The sequence below is a fragment of the Anser brachyrhynchus genome, assembly GCF_964034855.1.
Source record: "Anser brachyrhynchus genome assembly, chromosome: 4".
NCBI classification, from domain to species: Eukaryota; Metazoa; Chordata; class Aves; order Anseriformes; family Anatidae; genus Anser; species Anser brachyrhynchus.
The window spans coordinates 61,362,951-61,375,264 of NC_137698.1; the positions used below are offsets into that span (position 1 = coordinate 61,362,951).

The 12,314-nt window shown below is 38.7% G+C and overlaps 1 protein-coding gene across 4 annotated transcripts in view; it reads left to right on the top strand.

Moving 5' to 3' along the window:
- The window catches only part of KCNIP4 (potassium voltage-gated channel interacting protein 4), a 436,947-nt gene that overhangs the window by 159,115 nt on the left and 265,518 nt on the right, over positions 1 to 12,314 (top strand). The window contains exon 1 of one of the 4 annotated variants that reach the window (XM_080590895.1): positions 5,205 to 5,314. The exons of the other annotated variants lie outside the window; for them this stretch is intronic. The gene's annotated coding sequence lies outside the window, so the exon portion shown is untranslated. Of the gene's footprint in view, positions 1 to 5,204; positions 5,315 to 12,314 lie in introns of those variants that run through there. 4 annotated transcript variants of the gene reach the window in all.

A 12,314-nucleotide genomic window follows, 5' to 3' on the forward strand; every position in this document is an offset into this window, starting at 1 on the left:
TCGTTGGGGATTTCCAAATGCAGGTATACAATGCCCGTTTCCTTTCTTTGGGACAATTCATGCATTTAATTTAATCTTCTTTAGTAACTGCTAGCATACCTGCATGCATTTATCTTCAAGTCATCTTATAAAAAGACATCTAAAAAGTGTCTGGAGTTTGCTGAGGTCTTTTGTTTTTGATGGTGATAGTGCCATTGGTGGGTGTTTCTGTTTTATTTCTGCAACTGTTATGTCTCATTTTTCCTACATCAGTTTGTGATCGCTTTCCCCTGAAGACCTCCTTCATATTGTTTAATCCATTCTTTGCTGTTAGACAGCACCAAACCTAAAATAACCGCTCCCGTGGTAGCTTCTTCACTCTGAAATGAAAATTTGTCTTCAGTGCAACGTGCTGACAGGCTAACTGTCTTAGTTTTCTCACGTGGTACCTAAGTATGAAAAATCTCTGTCACATCTCCTTTAGATGCTTTTATAGTTTTTCATTAACAAAAGCCTAAACCCCTCTCCCACCACACACACACATGAAGAAAGTCTTCCTCACTTTCTGGCTGTAAAAGCTTCTATAGCATCTGCTCTTTTACTTTCTTATCTTTGCCCCCACTTCCCAAGATTTTCAAAAAAAATAAAATAAAATCATTTTATGTCTGTTTCTCTGTATTATAGCATGTATGTGTGCTCTCGAAATGAAGCACTTTCTCACTTTTATTCCTTTGTGAGAGGTTGCTTAATAAGTGACTTGTTCCACACCAATACTCCAGTCCTGTGATTTATCCCACAAAGCTCTGCAAAGCCAGTTATATCTTCACTTGTTAGGTAATGTCTCATTATTTTTCTTTCTTTCTGCTGTGGTCATAGCATGTATAGGTCCCTTTCATGTTCATCAAGTTGCACTGCCATTCTCTCTGTGTGTCCAAGGAAACCTAGTCATTGTGGTTTTGAACTGTGACCTGTTCAAGTTAAATACTTTCAGAGTCTTTGATAAGCTTTGCAGCTATCAGGACATCTCTGTGCTACTATCAGGTTATTGATGTAGGCATCTAATTAAGTGAAGTTAGGATCTTTGTTCTGCCTGTCCTGTTGGTGACAGTTCCAGATTAGCTGTTACTTGGGAAATTAACTTTTTGCAGCATAGCTTTTTCAGTTGCACACAGTATAATTTTTGTGTGCCTTTAGCTCTAGCCTATGAACTATCTAAGAACTATGGCTCGCTCCTGATTACAGCCTCCAGTTGTGCTTTTCAACTTTTCTTTCCTGATCAAAAAGTCATATTTGTATATCTTTGTAACCTTTCATTGATCAAAAACTTGAAGTTTCCTGTAAATGTGAAATTCTGAAGACTATGCGGAGCCTAAATAGTGATCTGAAGAAATCCTTTACCAAAGGGAATATCAAATGTATACAGACTTGTTTTGGAAGTTGCCAGAACTCTCTGAATGGACCTACAACTCTTCTTTCAATGTCCTATCAACACAGTTTCCCTGTGTAGAGGAAGAAGTTTCTCATTTCTCGCGTGCTTGCTAAAGTCTTTTGGGTCGATGACCAAACAGTCAGCTGACTAGTTGGTTTGTTCCTTTTCCTGTTTTTTCCTTCTACTTCTTGCACAAGTAAACAGCCTGACCTCCTCGGAGTTATTTTGGTGTTCCCTTAAGATTGCAGTAGTGTTTCTAGGAGTGGCAATTTTGAAATTAGTAGAGTATTAGTATATATATTAATATATATATTAGTATAGCAATTTTGAAATAGTGTATAGTATTTATAAACTACATCCAAAGCTTTAAGAGATCTACAAATGTTTCCTTGGCTGTTTTGTCCTTTCATATGCTCGCCACTGCTATGCCACTGTCATGCCTGCACAATGACTTTTGAATATGCAAGGTTAGTGGAATTTTCCACTGCAAAATACACCTTCTACTCCAAAACCACAACTTTGTTTCTCACACTCAGTACATATTTTTGATAAGAGCAGGAAGCTAGCATGGTACTAATCCCATGAACTTCTATCACAAAGAGGTAAAAATGTATCCAATAGCAATGTAGATAAAACCTGAACAGTAAGCTCTGCATTTCAAACGTGCTTTTTTCTTGCCATTACTTTTGTTCAATGATTCTTATACTACACTGACTTGTGTTTTCTCGCGCAATTTAATATTGGCAAGTGTCCTTATATTTCTGGGCTGCTGATCTGCTCATCATCCACCTTAACATTATCTTTGCCCCTTGAAGAACCCCTAGTTTGGATAAATAAGACTGTTTGCAATGTTAATACTAGCTAAATGCATATATATATATATATATATTTCATTTCAATTAAAATCTCTACCTGGCAAGTGAAAAGTGAAGTGAAAAGGAGCAGCTGCAATCCAGCCCAGGGGCAGAGGAGTCAGAAGCTCTTCTCCATCTCATGGCAGAAAAGAAACCCTGAAAGGACCAGAATACTTTGTTTAGAGCCCTTTGCTAGAGAGCCTCTTCTACTATAGGTTGCAAGTTTAAATTGTAAGTGGGTCTTACTTAGATTGTGCTGCAAAATCACAGACAGACCTACGTGTTTGGAGATTGCAGTCAAGGACACACACATCATGAAAGTTTCTGGAGGCCATTAAACAGAATTTTATTTCAAAAGAAAGAAAGTGCGTATTTGATGACAAGGCAATTCCAGATTTCATATCAATGTTTTGAGCACTTCATGGCCATAGTGGCAAATCTATCTACAATGTAGAAAGTACATTTACAATACTTCAAATAAAATGTATTACTGATATTTTTGGAAGAACAGTAATTTTCTCAGTAAAAATTGTCAGAAAATTCCACTCTGAAATTAGATGTCAAAACATTTTTAAAGTTGTTGAAATTATTAAATTAAGGCTTTTTAATCATATGCTATTTCTTTATGTAATTTTAGAAATAATATATAGTAATTAATGTAGATTAGGTTTGAAATTCATAATCCAGAGAGAAAGACAGTTTTGAGCTTAGATTTTAGAGGTTGATAGTTCTTGCAGAATAATTAAAAGTCCATGTGAAAAAAAATGGGAACATTAACAAATATGATTAATTTTTGGTAGATTTTATCCTTCTGCTTGGTAGAAAGACCAATTCATTTTTTATGAGGCTGCCAAGGATCTTTAGTCTTTTAGTTAATGCAACATAGTCCTGAGATTCATCAGACTGTCAGATCTGTGAACCCTAGCCACATTCAAAGGGTGTTTAATAATTCAAAAAGGAAGTTTCCTTGTATCTTCGCAGTAAAAGATGGAGTTACTGGTTAGTCCCTACTATTAAAGAAGTATTCAATGTGTGAAAGATTGATTTTGAGATATTTAGTATTTAAAGTCATTGCAGAAAAAAATAAAAATAAGAAACAGAATTTTGTTTTAATATCTTCTACCAGTTATTATAGAGAATTATATTTCTAACTGTATCCTTTGTTTGATAGATGTTTTACATTGGGAACATCTTCTCTTTCTCTAAGCAGAGAATTACAACCAATTTCTGAAACTTTGGAGGAAAGTCCAATGTATATTATAGATTATTTTTTGTTCCATGTTTAAAAAAAATATATATATATAAAATTTGTTCCAAATGATAGGATTTTAGACAATTTTATATATGTATCAGATAATCTTGCTGGTACATTAAGCAGCACATTTCAGCCTCAGCTGCTTTTTGACAACAGAAATTGATAGTTGTTAGCACCTTCCTGTCTTCTGCTATCAATTATGCAGACATGTTTTCCCATAACAAAGCCAGTCACTTTTATGGAACATAATTGTGAGATACAAATAATTTCAGTCAGACTCAGCAGTATGCTATAAATAAAGCACTTTAGTGACAGCACTGTGATCAGTGCTAGACAACAATGCTGTAAAACAGTTGAGTGATCTGCACTGCTTGCCTCAAAAGGATGCAGCATGACTGGTGCAGCACTTTCAGGAGCACTTGTCAAATTGTCTTCCACTCTAAAGCGTAAGTAGAAGTTGGGAAGAAAGAAAATAAATGTGGGTTAGCTATGAATTTCTGCAGCAAAACATGGTTTTCTGAGAGGGAAATTTTATTCCCCACTTACTGAATCAGTTATTTTCACAAATATGCTGTAGTATGCGTAAAGGCATACAAGTATCCAGGAAGTAAACCTTCTTAAACTATAATAAAAATGGAATAAATAAATATACTACTTTTTGTGAATCATTTCTGCTATTAGAGCCACAAGTACTTTATAAAGGTACTTCTCCTTTGATATTCTTTCTTAACGCAGAATAAAAGCTGCTTGCCTATTACATTTGGTAGAAGACAGGTGGGTTGTCTTTGAGAGATTTGCTTAGCACTGGGAGAAGACAGCAACAAGGGACAGTGCTGAATGAATCACTCCAGTGACCTGTAAACCCCTCACAACTGACTTCTTTTTCTAAGGGGGTCCTACACTGATTTCTTCATGTGGCTGGCAGCACATCTGCAATGGGATCAAACGGGCACTTTCATCACAGAATCACAGAGTGGTTGAGGTTGGAAGGGACCTCTGGTTGTCATATGGTCCAAGCCCTCTACTTGAGCAAGTTGCCCAGGACCATGTCTAGACAGCTTTTGAATATCAAAATGGCAGTAGGATGGAGACTCCACAACTTCTCTTGGCAACCTGTATGCACACAAGGAAAAAATGTTGCCCAATGTTTTAAGGGAACCTTCTGTGTTTCCATTTGTGCCCATTGTGTCTTGCCCTGGCGCTGAGCACCACTAAAAGGAGCCTGGCTCCATCTTCATTGCATCCTTCCTTCAGGTATTTATATACGTGGATGAGATCCCCCTAGGCTTTCTCTTCTCCAGGCTGAACAGCTCTCTGTTCCAGCTCTCTCAGCCTCTCCTCATATGAGAGATGCTTCAGTCCCTTCATCATCTGCTTGTCTCTGTGTTGGACTCTTTCCAGTATATTCAGGTCTCTCTAGTACAGAGGGGCCCAGAACTGTATGCATTACACCAAATGTGGCCTCAGCAATGCTAAGTAGAATGTAAGGATCACCACCCTTGACCTGCTGGCCATATTTTGTCTAATGTAGCCATGAATACTGTTAAGACTTCTTAGCAGCAAGGGCACATTGCTGACTCGTGTTCAACTTGGTGTCCACCAGGATACCCAGGTTCTTTTCTGCAGAGCTTCTTTCCACCTTAGTGGCCCCCAGCATGCCCTGATGCCTGGAATTGTTCCTCTCCAGGTGCAGGACTCTACAATTCTCCTTGCCGAACTTCAAGAATTTCCTGTCAACCCTCCTCTCCAGCCTGCCGAGGTCCCTCTGGATGTCAGTATGGCCCTCTGGTGAATGAGGTGGGTGGGCTCCAGGGGAGAGGGGAGATGGTGATGGGCTTCTGTGTGTGTGTGTGTCTCAGGCCATGTTGGGATGGATACCTGTTTTATAATAAAAACCTGGAAGTCAGAAATTGTCCTATAATGTGATACAGAAAATTTGTAGTGTCTGCCCTGTGAGGTTCATCCTGGCCACATGGCTTCCCAGCCAAAGGATAGGCATTAATTCTTGACTTCAGAGAACATATTGCACTCAATATTGTCTTCTGCCAAAACTAGATTTTTCCAAATATCAGTGGCACTGGGAATCCTTTAAAAGCCATGGCATAGCTTCTTAGCTTCTTAATAGCTTCTTAATATAGCACGCTTCTTAATTTCTTGTATGCTTTCTTTGCTGTTTAAGTGTAAAGGTACTAATGCTTGGCATACTTATGCTTTTGTTTTCCAGTACACAATATTTTTTACATTCCAAATCTGTGAAACCACGCATATTCCTGGCTTCTATTAACTTAATTGTTTTATTAAGGATGAACATATGCCTTTATCTTCTGAACTGTTTACTATTCATTTTCTGTTACAAAAACAAGGGCAGGGCTCATTAAGTATTGTTAAAAGGTAGGATACTGTAAAATTAGTAAACATAGTAATTTCCTATTTGTGTGCTCTTATCCCCTTGATACACATGTGAAGTACATGAGAAAATATAATGTTTTTAACCGTATAGTCAAAAAAGCTACCATGAATAAACTGATGCATTCAAAGATAATTTTCTAGTTTCCTACACAGTTGCATCTCTGTAACTACAGATGAATATATGAATATTTGTTATTCCACAGTAATAGCATTAATTTTTCTGATAAGTCAAAGTACATTTCTGGCCCTCCATTTCTAAAGCTGCCCCCTAATTTTGAGTAACTTTTTTCTGGATAATTACTTAGAGCTTTTTAACTTATCTGTGAATAAAATATAATAAAAATACAAGAAAATTGTATACTTTCATGTCTAGTAACGCTCAGATTGGCCCTGTCAGACCTACTTTTCTGAAGTGGCAGGTAGCATAAGCACCCAGAGCAGTGAGCTGAAGCTAAAAATGTTGAATCTGACCAATGCCTCTGACAGATCAGTCTTGACTTCTTTATTTTTTTCTTCAGGACTGTATATTTCCTTTGAATTTAACAGCTGCTTCTTCAGAACAACTCTTTTATTATAACTATAGCTGGGAAAGGGGAAAGTAAGGCTCCAAAAACCTTTGTGCCTGCACATCTCTTTTAGATGCTGAGAGTTTTTCATATTTTTGGTGTAGTCCATTTGAAATCGTTGAGTGTAAAATATGTTACAACAGCACTGATTGATGAGGACAACTCAATAGTGAACAAACTGAAGAGATCAGGAATAAACTTCAAGTAACGTTTTGCAAGATCTTGTAAAATGTCTTCAGTTATGGAGAAATAGAAAATAAAATCTTTGTCTTTTTTTAAAAGTTTCACTACTCACTGTTCCCCTGTTCCCTTACTAGTAGTTAAGTATTGCTAAATGTTTGACTCATGCACAGTTAGTTCTTTGATATAACGTAGAGACCCTGACGCCTGATTTATTTTTTATTTTTTAAAACCGTCATGCGTTGTATTGACAGGGCAAGGCACCATTCCCTCCCTGTAAATGTATAAAGATATGTTCAGCTGTGTGAAATACTTGAGCATGGTGGTGCTGATGACCTTGGAAAAGCCCACGTGATGTTGCATCCATTGTATGCCTTGAGAGGGTATAGAAAATAAGGTGGGGACAAGTAGTTAAATAAGGTTAAAATAGCAGTCTCATTCCTTCTGTGAGGATGGTCTAACCATGCACTGAGAGACAATAAGTAGAGACAGTACCTAAGAGAACAAAATGTGGTGTCACAGTATTTTCTAAACCCATATAACATACAAATTATTGCAATATTAAACTATATAGTGTACATGTATTTGTGTATAATAATGTAAATTCCTAGACTAATAAGTCAATATTACTTAATGAATTCTACCTTTGTTTAAAAATGTTTGTAATACGCTCTCTCAAAACCTTTTGACTTGCTTTTTATCTCTATGTCATTCTCTAGTTTATTTTGGATGTTGTGAAACTGGTTAGACAATTATAAGAACTCAATAAACCATAGCTCTGCAGTTTCATTGCATATTTGTTGATGGAGGCAGCATCAGCCCATAAAAGAAAATTGCATTCTGTGTTTGTGTGCAAACAAACACACACACACATATATACAAAATTTAAAAGATTTTTTCCCACTTCATTAAATCATCACGTCCCATTTGTGGAATATTTGTTCCTCTCTAGTGGAATTATGGTCTTTCCCAAGATTCTGAGAGAGACATTAATTCTTTCTCATCCAAGCTAAACCTATTTATCATGAAGAGACCTTAATTTATAACTTTCAAACTGAAATATTTTTTTTTTCTTCCAATGACCTTCCTAATCTTGAAACTATGCAATCACCAAACTTTGAAAGGATGTGAAGGAAAATAGAAACTTAGGTCTTCCCTACAACTCAAAACCTGATTCTTGTATTTGTGTATATATTTTTAAATCGATTTTTAGTGATTTTGAATTGAAGCTAAAGTAGCCAGGGAGAATGCTGTGGTGATACTCCGCAGCATAAAAAGAAAGCACTCATCAGAGCATGTGTTTGGTTGTGGTAGACTGGTTCACTGAAACTCATGTGAAGCACAGTAGGGACAACTTGACTGAAGACAGTGAAGGGATATTTTATGAATGTTTGTCATGGTGACTGCAGTACTGTTCAGAAAGAGCTGACTCAACTTTAAACAAACCAATTGCAGCATGGAGTTCAATGGGGTAAATGAGCTGACTTTCTTGTGCCTGCATTGCTTTGTGTACCTATAATTTTGGGTTTATTTGAATATGAGCTTGAGTTTCCCTTGCTGGAGGGTGGACATTAAAAGCAGTGGCAAGAAGAACTACCATTACATAGTTTTAAGACAGACTGACATCTAATTTTGATTTAAGTCTATTCTAAGTACGCTTATTTTAAGTGCTCAATAAATGCAAGGAAATCCAATCATGTTTCCCCACAGAGGTTGCTAAGTTACTGTCCATCATATTTGAGAAGTCCTGGCAGTCTGATGAAGTTCCCACTGAGTGGAAGGGGGAAACCAAAGCCCCATTTTTAAAAAGGGAAAACAGGAAGACCTAGGGAACTACAGTCCAGTCAGTCTCACCTCTGTGCCTGGCAAGATCATGGAGCAGATCCTTCTGGAAACTATACTAAGGCACATGAAAAATAAGGTGGTTGGTGACACCCAACATGGCTTCGCTAATGGCAGATCATGCCTGATAGATATGGTGGCCTTCTACAGCAGGGTTACAGCATTGGTGGACAGTGGAAGAACAGCTGACATCATCTACCTGGACTTCTGCAAAGCATTTGACATTGTCACCTGGGATATGCTTGTCTCTATACTGGGAAGACATGGATTTGATGGATGTACCACTCAGTGGGTAAGGAATTGGCTCAATAGTTGCACTCAAGGCGTTGTGGTCAATGCTTCGATGTCAGTAATGATCAGTAAGGAGTGGTGTTCCTCGGGCTGGTATTGGCACCAGCACTGTTTAACATCTTTGTCAGTGGCATGGATAGTTGGATTGAGTGCATCCTCAGCGAGTTCGCTGATGACACCAAGCTGTGTGGTGCAGTTGATATGCTGGAGGGAAGGTATGCCATCCAGAGGGACCTGAGATGTGGGCCTGTGCGAATCTCATGAAGTTCAACAAGGCCAAGGTCCTGCATCTAGGCCAGGGCAAATACAGGCTTGGCAGAGAATGGATTGAGAGTCCTGAGGAGAAGGACCTGGTGTTGTTGGTTGATGAGAAGCTCAATGTGAGACAGCAAAGTGTGCCTGCAGCCCAGAAAGCCAACCATATCCTGAGCTGCATCAAAAGAAGCATGGCCCGCAGGTCAAGGGAGGTGATTCTCCACCTCTATTCCTACCCATGAGATCCCACCTGGAGTTCTGTATTCGGCTCTGGGGTCCCCAACACAAGAAGGACACAGAAGTATTAGAGTCCAGAGTAGGGCCACAAAGATGATCAAGGGGCTGGAGCACATCTCTGATGAAGACAGGCAGTGGGAGTTGGGGTTGTTTAGCCTGGAGAAGAGAAGGCTTAGGGGAGACCTTAAAGTGGCCTTCCAGTACCTAAAGGAGGCCTACAGAAAAGCTGGGGAGGGACACTTTGTCAGGGAGTGGAGTGATAGACAGAGTGTAATGGCTTTTAATTAAAAGAGTACAGATTTATGTTAGGTATTAGGAAGAAATTGTTTACTCAGGGTGGCGGGGCACTGGTAAAAGGTTGCCCAGAGAAGCTGTGGATGCCCCATCCCTGGAAGTGTTTAAGCCCAGGTTGGATGTGGCTTTGAACAACCTGGCCTAGTGGGTGGCATCTCTGCCCATGTCAGGGGGGTTGGAATTAGATGATCTTTAAGGTCCCTTCCAACCCAAACCAACCTATGATTCTAATTTACCTTCAGGAATTCAAACATTACTACAATACTCTTTAATTCAGCAAAATACTTATGTGAAGCAGAATTTAATAGACCAGGATATAGTCAGGTGATCCTGAATCTGTTTTTAAAATATATGTAACTATCTAGCAGGTAAGTTTGTGTTTGTATGCGTGGATGTTGGACAGCCTACATGTGAGATTCCATAACCATGTTGTTACAATTCACTTCAATAAGCAATAGGAACTATCACTGGCAACCTTTTGAAACATCTATATATATTCTTCATCATTCCTGTTAAATTCTTTTTTTTCTTAGAGTATTTAACCTACAGTAATCCTAAATGTGTTAGCTAAAAATGCCTATTTTAAATAGTTCAACATCTTCATCGACGACCTTGATGAGGGAATAGTGTCTGCCCTCAGCAAGTACGCCGATGATACAAAGCTGGGAGGAGTGGCCAACATGCCAGAAGGCTGTGCTGCCATTCAGTGAGACCTGGACCAGCTGGAGAGATGGGTAGGAAGAAACCAAATGAGGTTTAATAAGAGCAGGTGTAGAGTCCTGCACCTGGGAAGGAACAACCGGACCTATCAGTACAGGCTGGGGGACGACCTGCTGGAGAGGAGCTCTGAGGAGAAGGACCTGGGGGTCCTGGTGGACGACAGGTTGACCATGAGCCAGCAGTGTGCCCTCGTGGCCAAGAGGGCCAATGGGATCCTGGCGTGCATTAAAAGGAGCGTGGCCAGAAGGTCAAGGGAGGTGATCCTCCCCCTCTACTCTGCCCTGGTCAGGCCTCACCTGGAGTACTGTGTCCAGTTCTGGGCTCCCCGGTACAAAAAAGACAGGGATCTCCTGGAAAGAGTCCAGCGGAGGGCCACAAAGATGATACGGGGCCTGGAGCATCTTCCCTTTGAGGAAAGGCTGAGAGACCTGGGTTCAGCCTTGAGAAAAAAAGACTGAGAGGGGATCTCATCAATGTGTGTAAATACCTGAGGAGTGGGAGACAGAGGGATTTGGCCCACTTCTTTTCAGTGGTTTGTGGGGATAGGACAAGGGGTAATGGCCACAAGATAGAGCACAGGAAGTTCTGCACCAACATGCAAAAGAACTTCTTCACAGTGAGGGTGACGGAGCACTGGAGCAGGCTGCCCAGGGAGGTTGTGGAGTCTCCTTCTCTGGAGATATTCAAGGCCTGTCTGGACACCTACGTGGGCAGCCTGCTCTAAGGAACCCGCTTTGGCAGGGGGGTTGGACCTGATCATCTTTCAAGGTCCCTTCCAACCCCTTCAATTCTGTGATTCTGTGAAATTATGCCAAAAGAATCTGAACTTCTGATATTTAATAATCAGTCTTTGAATATAGGGAATAACTTGGTCTAAGATCAATAGGTCATATCATAGCTGTGGGCAACACATAGGCAGCACACATGCTCTGTTCCTTGAACTGCTTTCATTAAACTTTTCTGAAATTAATTTGAAATATTTTATAATACATTGAAGTTAAGAACTGATTATGGATGACTTTGTAGCAGTAGTTTTGTAGTAAATGGACTTGAAGTCATCCATAACATGGATAAATCTGATTTATACCATTAAAACAGTCCTGTTCTATTATTGAAGATAAAGGAGGGTGACAAGACAGCAAGTCAGTATTGATTTACCAGAATATGACAGTAATAATAGAATAATTTCTAAAAGATTTATATTGGGGATCATTCAGTGTTGACATGCAATGCCAACGCTGATATTAAAAGTTTAAGGAAATTGCTATTTTTCTGTGTTCTTTTTTTTTTTTTTAATCTTTGTATTTAAATCCTCCCTATTTTTTTCAAGACTGGATTGAGTGAAGACAAATATTTATTTCCTCCCACAGTTTTAAATATTAGAATTTAATAGTTTCTTCTGTCTGATACACACCATTAGACACTTTCCCAGAAGTAATTTATCACTGTGTGTTTAAATCATGAGTCAGCAAGTCCCGGATGAGAAATGAACTTCTCTCATATAACATATTGTATCCACTCTAGTTTTTCTGAATTTCTATAAATCCAAATTTCATGTATTAAGGTTTAGATTTATATTTAGACCAAATGAAGCATATTCAAGTAGATACATGTGTGTTCATATTGAGCACATGTATCTTAAGAGAGATCTCCCAGTAGTTTCAAGATTAAGGCTCAGTGTTCAGTGTACTTTATCATCCATCCAGAAAGATTTCATTATTCAATTACAATGTAGACAAAGATCCAGCCAGATGCCTAAAAAAATCTATATTGTAGATGTCAGATAAGATGATCTACATGTAAAATACTGATTTAATTAACTGATTTTAATGCAGACACTGTGGTTTTTACTTCTTTTCACATTAGACATTATTCCCTAAAATTTAATCATTTTCTTTCATCTATTTCAGAAAATAAATCAACCATACTGTTTAGTTTTCTTATTTGATACAGCCATAATTAAATATTTGATTATTTTCATGACTATAGAAAGTCTTTTATTG